The sequence below is a fragment of the Mustelus asterias genome, chromosome 8 (genome assembly GCF_964213995.1).
Source record: "Mustelus asterias chromosome 8, sMusAst1.hap1.1, whole genome shotgun sequence".
In the NCBI taxonomy this organism is placed as follows: domain Eukaryota; kingdom Metazoa; phylum Chordata; class Chondrichthyes; order Carcharhiniformes; family Triakidae; genus Mustelus; species Mustelus asterias.
The window spans coordinates 101228104-101244124 of NC_135808.1; the positions used below are offsets into that span (position 1 = coordinate 101228104).

A 16021-nucleotide genomic window follows, 5' to 3' on the forward strand; every position below is an offset into this window, starting at 1 on the left:
CTAAAATTGCCCTTAGTGTCCTGAGATGCGTAGGTTAGAGGGATTAGTGGGTAAATGTGTAGGGATATGGGGGTAGGGCCTGGGTGGGATTGTGGTCGGTGCAGACTCGATGGGCCGAATGGCCTCTTTCTGTGCTGTAGGGTTTCTATGATTTCTATGAAAAATGACAAAAAATGTCACTGGCTTTTCGGGCAGGGTGGGCTGGGGTAGTCTAGGGAAGTGGGATGCGCGGGGTACTGGGGGAAGATTTTGCAGACCAGACAGGGAGCAACAATGTGGGGTAGGTAACATCTTGGGGGAGTTGCCCACCATCACCCCCCGCCAATGCGCAATCTCCTCAAATACTGTGCCCCCTCACCTTTCTTCCCACCTTTCCAAAATATTTTTTTGAAAAAAGAGCTCCAGTAACTCATGACCACCTGCCTACGCCAACCTTTTAATGGCAAAGGCAGCAAGACGTATGGGTTAATTGGCTTGGTGATGAGCTCAATTGCCCCTTAATTATTTTATTAAAAATTGAAAGTGGGCCCCTAGTTTCAGCACCCACCCACCCAACATCTCATGGGGACTATGTCAGGGTCAGTAAGAAGGCTTTCCACACCTCCACCCCACTCCGCCATGAGAGCGAGGATGTGTCATAAAACCAAACTCAGAAAGTTTAATGTAGTGTGAGAGGAAATAGATTATTCTTCACATTATGAATGAAAAATGAATTGTTGCTTTAAATGAATACTGTTTTATAAAATATGTAAATTATACAACAAGTAGCAATGCGTAATAGTCTGGGACAATATCCCAACTATGACCCACGCAAAACTTTCTTAAGGATGTGGTAATCCAGGTTCCAGCACAAGATTTTTTGTGTATTTTTAATCTTTCTTTTAGATGTGGTTGTGCTTTCAATTTTCTCTTGTCTACTCCACATTGTCCCTGAGAATTAGAGACCAGGCATGAATGTCCTTTTAGAAAACCGATAACAGCTGTGTTTGTAATAGGTTCCATTACATTGAACCCATGAGTCCCAATATTGATTGCTTGTTATTGCGACTTTAAATCCAGGACATAATTTACACTGAATTCAAAGTATACGGGTAACATTGTCATGTAGTTTGTCCATGATAATACCATTAGAAACAGAATATTAAAAACCTCATCCATGCAATCTATTTACATATTCCCCAAGAACATTTTAAAGAAGTTAATTTTCCTCTGAGCCTTCAGAAGCTTTATTATCTCTACCAATTTGTTGAGGTAAAGTCATGAAAATCTCAAGGTTTGCAAAAGACCTGCTGTGAAGTGCATTTTCTTTCCAACATTCTTTTTCAGTACTTACAAATACTCCTATTCACAATCAGGCAAGATCTATCTCATATAACAAAAACAGAAAATGCTGGAAATTCTCCGCAGGTATGATAGCATCTGTGAAGAGAGAATAGAGCCAACATTTCAAATCAGGATGACCTTTCATAGGAGCATAAGATCTATCTCGCACCACATTCCATGCCAAGTCTCTTTCCTCGGCCTTCAAGACCTTGGAGTTGCTTAGCTACAGCTGCTGGAAACAAAAGAGAAAATGGTGGAAAATCTCAGCAGGTCTGGCAGCATCTGTAAGGAGAGAAAAGAGCTGACGTTTCGAGTCCAGATGACCCTTTGTCAAAGCTAAAAGGCAGAGAAAGTGGAAGATATTTATACTGCAGGGGGAGGGAATGAAAGATGAGTCATAACCATAGAAACCAGGGGAAAAGACTGCTAAAGCTTACCACAGAGAGAATAAAGGGTGTGAATGGCCAAATGGCAGAGAAGCTGTAAGCTGTGACAGATGGAGATGGTGGGGAGGAGGAGGGAAATGGGACAAAGGTAGAATGCAGAAAATGGGAAGCAGGGGGGAGAAAAAGTAAGGGAAGGGGGATGAAGTGGGGGGTAAGAATGGGGGGGAAGAAAAATGAAGAAAGACAATTAAAAAAAAGGTAGAGAACAGTAAAAAATCAAACAAAATAGAATGAAAACAAAGTGGGCCGAGGTGGGGTAGAGCAAATCATTTGAAGTTGCTGGTTTACCGGGGAGGTGATGGCCTACTGGTATTAGCGCTAGACTATTAATCTGGAAACTTGGCTAATGTTCTGGGGACCCAGGTTTGAATCCCGCCATGGCAGATAGAATTTGAATTCAATAAAAAATATCTGGAATTAAGAATCCACGAATGACCATGAAACCATTGTCGATTGTCGGAAAAACCCATCTGACTCACTAAAGTCCATTAGGGAAGGAAACCTGCCATTCTAACCTGGTCTGGCCTACATGTAACTCCAGAGCCACAGCAATGTGGTTGAATCTCAACTGCCCTCAGGCATCTAGGGATGGGCAATAAATGCTGGCCAGCCAGTGATGCTCATGAATGAATAATTTAAAAAAACTTCAGTGTGTCTCTTGCTCTTTTCGACCTCGCTGAACACTCATTAACTGCATTTTGGAGAGTGGCTTTTCATCTTGGTTTCTCCAGTTTATTAAGAAAAAACACATACTTGTAATTATTTTATGTATCTGCTGAACTAAGAATGATAGAAATCCAGAGTAAAATTAGCCAAATTTAAGGAAGAGACAACAACAAAAAAGCTCGCGAGACTAAGGAGTGATATCAAGGTCAAGAATTAATTGTTGGATTTCATAAAGGCATTTTACCGTATGTGTTCAGCTAAACTCCTTTGGCCATTTCCATTCTTCCAGTTACTCATTTTGATTGAACTCAAACTTTTGGAAAATCAGTGGTGCAAGACTGGCTGAGGTTGTACAATATCATCTTGGAGGGTGGAATATGATTGAATGCTTGGTCAGGATATTTTTGCTCTTTGCTTGCCCATACAAAGGTCAAGTGAAAGTGTTTGTGGTTCATGACTCAGTGTTTCATAGCAGTTACCCAAACCACATGTAAGAGTAAAGAAGAGGTGATGAGGGATCTAATGTTGGAAGTTGGCTTTCTTAATGCCAGCTAATGTGTCAGTTTGGGATATTGTATTTGCATTTGGCATATCTCAGTTCTCGAACTGACTTCACATTTTAAAAGAAATTTTTAAAAAGAGATATAGCTAACTTGCTGGAGGTTGTTTTGAAGAGGTAACAGAGAGAATTGATGAGGGCAAAGCTATTGATGTCGTGTACCTGGAGATACAGTGCCACACAACAGAATTGTGAGTAAGTTTAAACCTGGATGGAATGAAAGTGACAGTAGCAACATGGATATGGAATTGGCTGGGTGACAGGAAAGAGAGATTTGTGGTTAATGAATGTTTTCAATGTGGAGATAGGTTTCTAGTGGTGTTCCACAAAGGTCAGTGCTGGGTCCCATGCTTTTCCTTATATTAGTGTACTAGTACCTTAGAATCCTACAGTGCAGAAGGAGGCCATTTGGCCCATCAAGTCTGCACCTGACAATCCCACCCAGGCCCTATCTCCATATCCCCATGCATTTACCCAAACTAGTCCCCCTGACACTAGGGGCAACTTAGCATGGCCAATCCACCTAACCTGCACGTCTTTGGACTGTGGGAGGAAACCAGAGCACCCGGATGAAACCCAAGCAGACACGGGGAGAATGTGCACACTCCACACATAGTGACCCAAGCCAGGAATCAAACCCGGGTCCCTGGTGCTGTGAGGCAGCAGTGCTAACTACTGTGCCATCATGCCGTGGTGTACAGGGAACAATTTCAAAGTTTACAAATGATACAAAACTTAGTATGGTGAACTGTGAGCAGGATATTGTAGAACATCAAAGGGACATCAATATGTTAGTAGAATGGGCAGAGTTTGCAGATGAATTTCAATGCAAATATGAAGTGATTTATTTTGATGGGAAAAACATGGAGAGGCAATATAAAACAAAGGTACAACTCTAAAGAGGTTACAGGAGCAGAAGGGTCTGGTTGTATATGTGCATAACTCATTGAAGGTGGCAGCACCCGTTAGGAGAGTAGTTAATAAAGCATACAATATCTTAGGCTTTATGAAGAGGGGTGCAAAGTACAAGAGCAAGGAGGTTATGCTGAATTTGTATAAATAACTAGTTTGGCATTTTCTAGAGTATTATATCCAGTTCTGGGCAATGCAATGCACTTTAGGATATAAAGGTATTAGAGAGGGTGCATAAAATATTCAAGGGAGTGGTTTCAGCGATGAGGAACATAAGATAAAAGACTTCAGTTATAAAGATAGATTGGAGAAGTTAGAACTGTTTTTGTTAGAGGGGGAAAAGAAGGGTTGAGAGGAGATTTGATAGAGGTATTCAAAATCATGAGGTGTCTGGACAGAGTGGATTGGGAGAAAGTGTTCCCATTCGTGAAAGCATTGAGAACAAGAGCACCAATTTAAAGTAATTCATAAAAGAGGAGAAAGTGATTTAAGGAGAAACTCTTTTATGCAGCGAGTGGTTAGGGTTTGAGAGTGTGCATGGGAGTGTGGTGCAGGCAGATTTAATTGAAAAATTGAAAAGGGAATTATACTGTTATCTGAAAAGTAAGAATGTGTGGGGTACGGGTTATGGGGAGAAGGTAGACAAAGTGGTAGATGAGTTGCTCACTCATAGAGCCAGTGCAGATATGATGGACCACCTTCTGTGCCATTACAATTCTGTTATTCTGTGATTTTCATCAGGGCATTGTTGTTGAGGTAGTGGACTCAGAAAAGACCTGATATCAGCAAACAAATGTTGCTTTTCATGCTAATTAGTGGCAGTTGGAAATGTATGCACTGCAATTATGATTTCCTTTTAGTATTTGAAGTCATTTGCTTCAGAATGAGGACTCGTGCTTAGGCGAACAGAAAAATGTAACGTATACAGTTATAAACACTGAATTGTGTTCTGATATCTGTGCAAGTTAAGATATAATTTCTAAACTTTCATAGGAATTTAATTATTCTGGCCTAAATGCATTCGAAGAAGTTGTTGCTTTACAGGCGTTACAAGGAGAAGTAGAAGTTATGGTTGCATGGCATTATTCAATATATTTTTTTCATACCAGGGTAATTAAATTCTATTTCATGAGCAATCTCATTGGGTAGAAAGAGAAAATGAGTCTTTAGCAACAAAGTGGAATAACTGAACAAAATAGGTCTTCGCTGTCAGTGAGAAAGTGTTAGAGCCCTCAAGTGTCTCTGTGGGACACAACTTTTAAGAGGCCAGAGGACAAAGAATGGTTCAAAATTGTATCGTTTTTGATCAGCAAGTCTGAACACTCTTGCTGCTTCTAACCACAATATATTTTCAATACTTACTATGCAACATAACTTTATCAAGATATTTCAACACCTCAAAAAAACTCAAAAGCACCAAGACAAAATGGGATAATAGGTAAGTAGGCAGAAGGGCAAGATTGAAATCAATGGAAAAGACTCCTGAGAATCACGTGCACAGGTTATTGATTCACTATGAGCCCATTACACACTCCTGCCATGGCAATTTCACCCCACACAGTCTGCTCACAGTTAACTGTGTACATGGTACAAAAATACAGTCTGGTCTTAACTCAAGAACGGGATTGTTTTCCCTTCTCCCAGAAACTGTCATACAAATTATGTTGTAGGCTGTAAATTCACAGTCTATCTGGGGTTTGTAAAACCTTTCTTTAAGAAATCTCTTGGTGACGAGTAGGGATTTCATTTCCAGGGTGGAATGTTCCCACCCTGCCCGCTGCAGGAATCGTAACGGACGGGGGGCGGACCATGCAAAGGTCCATTGACCTCTGGCGGGATTTTCCGGGCTTGGGGCTAGCGCGGCCAGACTTTGCAAGAGTAAATAACATGAGCAATACTGAGTGAACACCCTGTCTTGCGTCACTCCCAGTTTTTAGTTTCTTACATTTATTTTGAGGAGGCCCAAGATTCTCGAGCCTCTTATATATCAACACAGCATGTCATGAGAATATCTACTTTAGGACATAGAAACTAGAAGCAGGAGTAGGCCATTCGGCCCTTCGAGCCTGCTGCGCCATTCATTTTGATCATGGCTGATTATCGAATTCAACATCCTGATTCCGCCCCCCCTTGTCACACCTACCCATGGACATGATGAACGTTTAGCCTGCTTTTTGTCTGCTGGTGGGTTTAAATTCAAAAGGACATTTGAGAAGTGTACAGAATTTAGTTTTGTGGTACAAAACTTTTAAAGTGACACTTAAAGAAAAAAATTGCACAATGATGAGTGGCAGGTCAAAAGATTGGGCAGAATATAAAAAACAGCAAAGAATGACTAAGAGATTAACAAGGAGAGAAAAAGTAGAGTATGGGAGAAAGCTAGCTAGAGATATAAAGGCAGATAATAGGAGTTTCTACAGATAGCCAATGAATCCCCTATTGCTGTTGCTTTTCTTTTCTTCCTCCTCCTTGTACAGTCAAGCCACTTGCGGTGCCAGAAGTGTGGCTCTGACTGCACTGCTCTGAGGTACCAGCGCTCTCATCAGCTTCTAAAATGGAATGCCGATTTGTGCGCGGGACCCCAGGAGACTTGTGCACTGCCTGCCTGGACTGGACTGGCTGGTGGTCACCCATTCCCTCCTTTCCTCTAATCCCTTGAGCTGTAGTGTGACCACCTCTCTAAGCGTGCCATCCAGGTAACTCTCAGCCTCACAGATGTGCCACAGTGTCTCCAGCCGCTGCTCAAGCTACGAAATCTGGAGCTCCAGCTTCTGCAGCTGGGAGCACTTCCTGCACTTGTGGTCATCTAGGACTCTGGTAGAGTCCAAGACTCCCCACATCTGACAAGACACACATTCCGCTCGCTGACCTCTCCCGACATGTCTTCAATGTAGAATTTGCGCCTTAGACTAGAACAGATCTAGATCCAGATAATAAATACTTTTCCCAATAAATAATATGATTCTTTTAGATTCAGCTATTTAAACACAGTCTCTAATATCAGTCTCTCACCAACTAATCAGGTTACTGCTTTCCTGTGTGGGCTAGGCAGATGTGACGCTGCTTGCTCAGACATCTCTCTCTCTCCTCCTGAGGATAAGGTAGGCCGTGAGGGTTGAGTAAGTGGCTCTGGGACCTGTGCGAGACACAAATGTTTTGCATTATAACCCAGACATTACTGTTGGCGACATATACATATGGTTGTGTGATGGTTTTGAATGAAGGTATAATTTTTATATTTTAATGGAGGCATAAAAGCCACTTTAAATTAATGAGGTGCTGGCAACATTTTAATAGCAGAGAGCGAGGAATGTTGTACAGAGACTAAGGGGACCATTTTAACCTGACAGTAGTGTACATTGGTGATTTTGCATCAGCTGACTTTAATACTGGTGGTCCGGTTTCCCCGTCTACTAACTTCAGGCAGGATGTATAAATGGTGGCCAGTTCGATATCACCCTATTTATATGTTCAACAAAAATTAAAGTCAACATGCTCAAGGATGCAGAACATTGGACTTTTGTTGCATAACTTTGGTTGTGTTTTCTGTTCCGAGCGAAGGTCAGCATTCGACTCCAACCGCCATTTGCTGTGTGAAGAGCTTTAGCTGCTTTTGTTAGAAATTCCATGGAGATTTTCGGAAGACTGTCCCAGACCATGTGCTTCACACTATTTTGCAAAACTTATTAGAAATGCAAATCCTGGAGGATTATTGAACTGCTGGCAATCTCTGCAATAGATAATGATACTGTTGCTTTAGGATGCTTTCAAATGGTAAGTAAACTCCGGGGAGGATTTTAATAGGACCGTGGATCCATAAACCTATCTAAGGTGTTGTGCAAAATGGATGCGGTGGCCCACTCTGTCTAATGGAGAGGAAGGTCGGATGGAATGCAAAGCAGGATGATATTCACTATCGTTTGTCTCTCAGCACAGTCCTGAGGCAAACCCCACCCAACTATAACTCTCAAAGAACAAAGAAAATTACAGCACAGGAACAGGCCCTTTGGCCGTCCAAGCCTGCACCGACCAAGCTGCCTGACTTATCTAAAACCCTCTACGCTTCCGGGGACCATATCCCTCTATTCCCATCTCATTCATGTACTTGTCAAGACACCCCTTAAAAGTCACTACCGTATCCGCTACCACTACCTCCCCCGGCAACGAGTTCCAGGCACCCACCACTCTCTGTGTAAAAAATCTGCCTCGTACATTTCTTTTAAAACTTGCCCCTCGCACCTTAAACCTGTGCCCCCTAGTAATTGACTCTTCCACCCTGGGAAAAAGCTTCTGACTATCCACTCTGTCCATGCCTCTCATAATCTTGTAGACTTCTATCAGGTCTCCCCTCAACCTCCGTCGCTCCAGTGAGAACAAACCAAGTTTCTCCAACCCCTCCTCATAGCTAATGCCCTCCATACCAGGCAACATCCTGGTAAATCTTTTCTGTACCCTTTCCAAAGCCTCCACATCCTTCTGGTAGTGTGGCGACCAGAATTGAACACTATATTCCAAGTGCGGCCTCACTAAGATTCTATAAAGCGTCAACATGACTTGCCAATTTTTAAACTCAATACCCCGGCCGATGAAGGCAAGCATGCCGTATGCCTTCTTGACTACCTTCTCCATCTGCATTGTCTGGATTATTCTTGCTACCCTTCTTAAACAAAGGAACAAGATTGGCTATTCTCCAATCCTCTGGGACCTCCCCTGTAGCCAGTGAGGATACAAAGATTTCTCTCAAGGCCCCAGTAATTTCCTCTCTTGCCTCTCTCAGCTGTTTAGCCACGTATTGAGCTGCACTATCTGCCTATTCCTAGCCTCACTGGCACGTGGCACAGAGAGTAATCCTGAAATTACAACCCTAGAAGTCCTGCTTTTTAACTTTCTACCTAACTCCCTAAACTGGTGCTGCAGGACCTCATCACTCCTCCTGCCTATGTTGTTAGTACCAATATGTACCACGACCTCTGGCTGTTCACCCTCTCCCTTCAGAATGCTTTCTGTCCGTTCAGAGATATCCTGGACCCTGGCACCAGGGAGGCAACATACCATCCTCGAGACTCTTTCACGTCCACAGAAATGCCTATCTGTACCCCTAACTATAGAGTCCCCTGTAACTATTGCTCTCGTCCTCTTTGTCCCTCCCTGCTTAACAACAGAGCCCGCTGTGGTATCACTGCTTTGGCCGCTGCTGCTGGTATCCCCTGATAGCCCATGTCCCCCAACAGTATCCAAAACGGTATACTTGTCAGAGAGAGGGATGACCACAGGGGATTCCTGCACTGACTGCCTGCCCCTTCTGGCGGTCACCCATCTATCTGCCTGCACCTTCGGTGTGACCACGTCTCTAAAGCTCTTATCTATGACACTTTCCACCTCCTTCATGCTCCTCAGTGCATCCCACTGCTGCTCCAACCTATCCATGGGGTCTGTAAGGAGCTGCAATTGGGTGCACCACTCCTTGACACCCAGATCTTCTGTTTCCCACTTCTTGGTAAATGTTGCTGGTCCGGCTTCTCCCAGAATGCACCAGTGAAGTCCCTCAGCTGCCTCTACCGGATGCTCTAACTCCTGTTTATCACTGGAGGTGATCTTTTGCTTCCCACTTCTTGGTAAATGCTGCTGGTCTGACTTCTCCCAGAATGCACCAGTGAAGTCTCTCAGCCGCCTCTACCGGATCACCTCTCACCTCTTATCACATTCAGTGAGCTGAGAAATGCTTTGGGATTGTAAAGAAACTTGCTGCATATTTTTGGTGCTGAAAATTGTTTTGAGGCCTTGACTAAAAATTAAAACTGAGAGCCTTGGTTTGTTCTGAATTTGTGGAGCTCATGCGCAACAGTTGAAGAAGGCAAAAGAAACCTCTTTATTTTGATGGAAAAAATAGGCCACTGGTCGTGATTGACGATTTGGCGAAAAAGCTTGTGCAGTGCTTTCATCATCGAGATGGAGAGCAATTATTTTTAGTCACACTCTCCTGCTTTGGTACAACAGGTTTGTCTGGAAAATTAAAGCACTTGAGGTCCTAAAGGGATAGTGGTAGCTTGCGTATGCAAATCTTGAAAGGATGAGGCAGAGAATGGTGGCGGCTGGTTGTTTTTCTGTGCTGTGAGGCCTCTGTGGGGTTCGAGGGGTCGGGGGGAACCATTGCCTTTCTCATTATATATACATGACCTGGCCTTGGGCATAATGGAATACAATGTTTGCATATGTTACAAAACTTGGCAATGTTGAAGAGTACAGTAGCAGGCTTCATGTGGACTTAGGCAGACGGGTGAAATGAGCAGACGCACGGTACTTGCAGTTTAATGTGCAGTGATAGTAGTCTTTAGGGGAAATAATGCAGAGACAACATAATCTAAATGGTTCTATTTTGAGGGACATGCATAAATCTTTGGAAGAGTCAGGAAAATTTAAGACAGTTCAGAAAGTATATGGGTTTCATGGCTTTGTAAATAGGGACATTGAATAGAAAAAGGAAGAATTCCTGCTAATCTTTTAGAAATCTCTAATGAAGCCTCAGCTGATATAACGGGTGGAATTTTCCATTCTCTGCAGAGTGCCGGCTGAGGCGAGAAAACTGGTGTACAGCTCGCCAGCTGCACAGCTGGCTTTTCTCTCCAGATGTTCCAGCACTCCAGAAAAAGTCAGGAGAGGTGGCTCATGTTGGTGGGATGGGGCTGGAGAAAGCCAGCAGCCTGGAATTGCAAGATCAGGGTGCCAGTTTTTTAAAGGGTACCCTGATCTCCAGTATAAAAGGCAGGAGCCCCCCTCACTACATGCAGAGGGAATTCCTCCTCCCCCAATCCCCAACACACACATACATACCCGGCAACCAATAAGGGGAACACCCCACCCCATGCACCAGTGCAGCTCCCCAGAGGGCCTCCCTAGCAGTTGTAAACCTTGCAGATGGAATTCCAAATTTGTGGGGGGGGGGAGCAATATGGTGGGGAAGCTCGCTAGTTATATTTCAATTTATTGAGATGAAGGTTCCCGACCTTGGGCAGGAGCCTCGTTATTGCCACCGACGAGGGGTGGGGAGAATCGAAAAATGAGATCTCGCTGATGTGGATGCAAAATCGCAACCGTCATGTACGTGAAGAGGACCAATTACAAGGCCACAGGGAGACAGCTGAGTTATGGGATTACGTTTGGATAGCTTTTTCAAAGCCATGATTAGCTGAGTGGCTCCCTCCCGCGCTGTCAGATGCTATGATTCCAAATATATACTTTTAGTGGTTTTACAGTGTTAATGTTGAATGTTCGTGACTTCTGGCAGCCAGAAAAATAACATGGCATCTTGCAAATTACATTCAGGTTTTTTTTTTTAAACGTCCAAAAATGTTGTATTTGAAACTAAGTTCTTAGTGGCTCTCCGCTATTTATCTACAGGACACCACCCTGAGCCTGGTCCTCTCTTGTGCAATACTTGTACAAGTTTCCAGTAGCAGTTCTTTGGTTGGAGGCCAGTGGTGGGAGCCTTAGCGCATTTTTATTCATTGCATTGTACAGTTCCTCTCTCACAGTCCTGGTTGAAAGCAATTCAGTCAGCACAAAGTAGGAATCTAACTTAAGATCTTCCTAGTCAGCATTGTTCACCTCACTGAATAAATGCACAACACAGAAAATGCGGGAAATATGTGGCAGAGCCATTCCATTTTCAGCATTCATTTTTTTGTTTTGACTCCCTGGGTGAACTAATTAACCCATTGAGGATGTAACCTGTGCTCCTCTTGTTAAAAACAAAATAGACATAACTCTCATTGCTGTGCATTAGGATTGTACAGTAATGCTGTCAGCATTTTTTTTAATGAGTGCACTTCAAAAACTAGATTCACATTCCAGTGGGAATTAGAATTACAGGTAGCCTCTTCCCCTCTAGTTAGTTCCTGCTGCCTTGGGCTGTGTACCAGGTTCTCCTGTCAGAGACAAGGAAGTGCCTCATTGTGCAATATGTTTTGATGATTGTGGCTACCATGTTTGAATAGCTGGCATTGTGTCGAAAATTTGAGGATTGCATTGTGCGGAGATGAGAAGAAGCATCTGAATTTTGGGTCGAATTCTCAATAAGAGATTGTTAGGTGAATAATGGAGGTGTGATGAATTGAGCAGTGTTTAAGACTTGTGATGCAGTTGGTCGGATATGGCCTGAGAAGATGCATTCAGTGGCCTCGAACCACTTGAGAACTCTTTGACTACTCCCAGGCATTGACTTTCATGACTGTTTATCTATGCATTCCAATTGCCTTCTCATTGTGTGTCTGGTGGGCCTTCTGTCTTCCCTCCCTGTTGCAAAGACAGGACACTGTATTGCTCTATGACCCTATAGCAATATTTAAAAAGCATTTGGATAAGTACATGGATGGGAAAGGATTAGAGGGATATGGGCCAAATGCAGGCAGTTAGGACTAGCTGGGAAGGCACCATGGTCGGCAAGGGCCTTAGGGCCTGTTTCCATGCTGTATTGCTCTATGACTCTGACTCTATGACACAGCTCTTCCTTTCAATTTCCTCCACCAAGATCTATGGTGCAGTGTCGGAAAATCTTGGAGTGCACACTATTCCAAGGTCAGTCACTGTTGAATGTTGCACAACCCATTCCGAACGGTCTCAGTGACACCAGCAGCCCAAGATGCAGGCTAGCTTTCAGCAAGGCAGCGTTGCTTTAAGCGGTGTGAGGAAGGAACAAAGTGAACCCCCATTTGAAGCGCACAATGACTGAACATGTGGCCAGTGCTGGCTACACACAGTGATCATTATAATGAGCAGCTAGTATGAAGTCGGCCTGTTGCCTCCATTACATTGAGCAGGCACACTGTAATAGCTCACCACAATTCCAGCGCTCATTTTCAGGGGGCTATCCAATTTACCCTCCCCCTCCCCCCAGAGTTTATGCACAAAATTTATTCAGAATTGCATGAATGCATTTGTGCACAGATCTTTGAAAGCGGAATGAAAAATGATGAGTGACTTTTCTGTAATTATCTCCATGAAAAGAACCCGCATCAACTTGGTGACAAATGAAAGCATCCATCAGCAAAAGATAATTTACCAGGACTGAATGGCTGAACTTGAGATCTCCCAAGCTATTTATTTTTAAAATGTATTCATTCACTGGATGTGGGCACTGCTGGCTAGGCCAGCATTTATGACTCATCCCTAGTTGCCCTTGAGAAGGTGGTAGTGAGCTACCTTCTTGAACCACCGCAGTCCATGTGGTGAAGGTACACCCACACTGCTGTTAGGGAAGGAGTTGCAAGATTTTGACCGAGCGACAATGAAGGAATGGCGATATATTTCTAAGTCAGAATGGAGGTGAACTTCTAGGTGGTGGTGTTCCCATGCGTGTGCTGCCCTCATCCTTCTAGGTGGTAGAGGTCACTGGTTTCAAAGATAGAATTGAAGAACTCTTGGTGAGTTGCTACAGTATACCTTGCAGATGGTACACATTGCTGTCACCATGCGTCAGTGGTAGAGGAAGTGAATGTTTAATGTGGTGGATGAGGTTCCAATCAAATGGGCTGCTTTATCCTGGATGGTGTCAAGCTTCTTGAGTGTTGTTGAAGCTGCGCTGATCCAGGCGAGTGGAGAGTGTTCCTCCTGACGCGTGCCTTGTAGATGGTGGACAGGCTTTGGGGAGTCAGGAGGTGCATTACTCGCCACAGCATTCCTAGCCTCTGATCTGCTCTTGTCGCCACGGTATTTATATGGCTGGTCTAGTTCAGTTTATGACCAATGGTAATCTCTAAGATGTTGACAGTGGGGGTTTCAGTTATGGTAATGCTATTGAATGTCAAAGGGAGATGGTCTATTATTTTCAGGGTGACCTCCTTATGTACTATGGAGTGAAGATTATCAGGACCTGGAGATTTACCCGCCTTTAATCCCATCAATTTCCCCCAAACCATTTCTCTACTGATGCTGACTTCTTTCAACTCCTCACTAAAACATGTTTCTCTCAGCACTTCTGGTACATTATTCATGTCTTCCTTTGCGAAGACTGAAGCAAAGTACAAATTTAATTCCTCAGTCATTTCTTTATTCCCATTTAGGAATTCTCCCATTTCTGACTGAATAATTCTTCCAATAATAAATTACATAAATTTGTTTGCCTAAACCTGAACGTAGTTCATGCGGTTTTATTAGAAAAGGCAAATCGATCTAATGTCACACTGAAGGGACTGACAATCATCCAGGGTGGAAAAAGTAATATTGTTTGACAAAAAGTTTAATTCTCCACTGGTGTGCCTTGTGAATATAAAGTTTAAAGGATATATATGAGTTATTCCATTGTATAGGAAAAAAAAATCCTCAAATAAGTAATTATGGGGAAAAACATGAAGCTATCCAGCCAGACCTTCAATTGCTCCTTCCTGTAATTACCATGTTTTCTTTAAGCATGGTTAATGCAGTGTCCTCTGTGCATTACTCCGCAGTGTTTATATTTATTTATTCGTGTCACAAGTAGGCTTACATTAACACTGCAATGAAGTTACTGTGAAAATCCCCTAGTCGCCACACTCTGGCATCTGTTCGGGTACACTGAGAGAGAATCTAGCATGGCCAGTGCACCTAACCAGCACGTCTTTCAGACTGTGGGAGGAAACCGGAGGGAACTTGCGCAGAATTGGGAGAACACTGGGAGAACACAGACAATGACCCGAGCCAGGAATCGAATCTGGGTATCTGGCGCTGTGAGGCAGCAGTGCTAACCACTGTGCCACCGTACCACTCGTGTTCAAAATGATTACAGTGTTTTGATGAGGTGAGGAGATGCTCCATATATGTGAATATTTTCTGTTCTTGGTCTTTTAACCACAAGAAGCCCTACGTGATCAGGCAGAGAGATATTTCGAGCATGTGAGGGAGGACGTACAAGATTCTAGTTTACTTTAATTACCAGAGTAATGCAGGGAGTGATGCATTGTTATAAATTTATGTCACACTTACCGTACCTGTATAATCATAGCTCAGGCAAGGTGAGTCAAAATCGAGCTTGATACTAATAAAACCAAAAGCTATTCAAATGTTTCAGCCTTAATGTGTTTTTGAAGTTGACTTTCAAAGCTTTATCCAGCCTGGAAACTGCCTATTCCTCGGGGCAAAATCAAACCTAATTATCTTTTCCTTTTCTGCATTTTAAAATAAAATCATCGATCAGCCAGTCTTTGAAAGGTACAAGTGCTGTGACCAACACGAAGCTTGCATTGGTGTAGCGCCTTTCATGACTTCAGGGATTCCCAAAATGCCTTACAACCCTTTAGGAACTTTTGAAGCGTAGTCACTGTTCCTATGTAGAAAGCATGGAAGCCAACCAGCACACAGTAAGATCCCACGATTAGTAATGTGACAATGGCCAGGTAGTCTTTTCTTCAGTGATGTTGGTGAATCAATAAATCTTGTAACATTTTCTTACCCATCTCTGTGACAAGTGTATTATCGACTGTTATTCCATATAACGATTTATTAGCACAGTAACTGAGAGCTGACATTGCAGAAATCAGCATCTCTGCTGCCTTGGAAAACAGTAATTTTGTAGTCTCCTAACATAACCAAACATTAGTGCGTCTGAAGCTTTGCAACTAATTTGGGACTAAAAGACCCAAAGGTATATTAATCCACCTACATAAAATGTTCCCATAAACTGGCAACGTTCAGGCCAGATCTTAGTTATTTCCCAGCTCATGTGAAACCCCCAATCTCTTGAGTTTACTTAATAAGTAGAAGTTAGCCAAACCTTTTGGAAGTTTGTGTACACCCGATTTACCACAATTCACTTGTGACCTTGTCAAATAATTTAGCTTCATTGGTCAGGCTACAGCTTCCCCTTCTGAGACTGCACTGTTTGCAAGGTTATTAATGTGCCGATAACCATCAAGCTTACTCCCAATATTTGACTGCATTATTTTATATGATGCTGAAGTAAGACTGATGGTTGGGTCACTGTCTTTACCTGCTACATTATCTTTTTGAAGATGTAAGACCATAAGATATAGGTGCAGAATTGGGCCATTCGGCCCATCGAGAATGCTCCGTCATTCGATCATGGCTGATATGTTTCTTAACCACATTCTCCCCCCTTTTTCCTGTAACCTTTGATCCCCTTACC

General features: G+C 43.1%; 1 protein-coding gene across 2 annotated transcripts in view; it reads left to right on the forward strand.

Moving 5' to 3' along the window:
- pik3r3b (phosphoinositide-3-kinase, regulatory subunit 3b (gamma)) overlaps window positions 1-16021 on the forward strand; it is a 549621-nt gene that overhangs the window by 20250 nt on the left and 513350 nt on the right. The window lies entirely within an intron of this gene.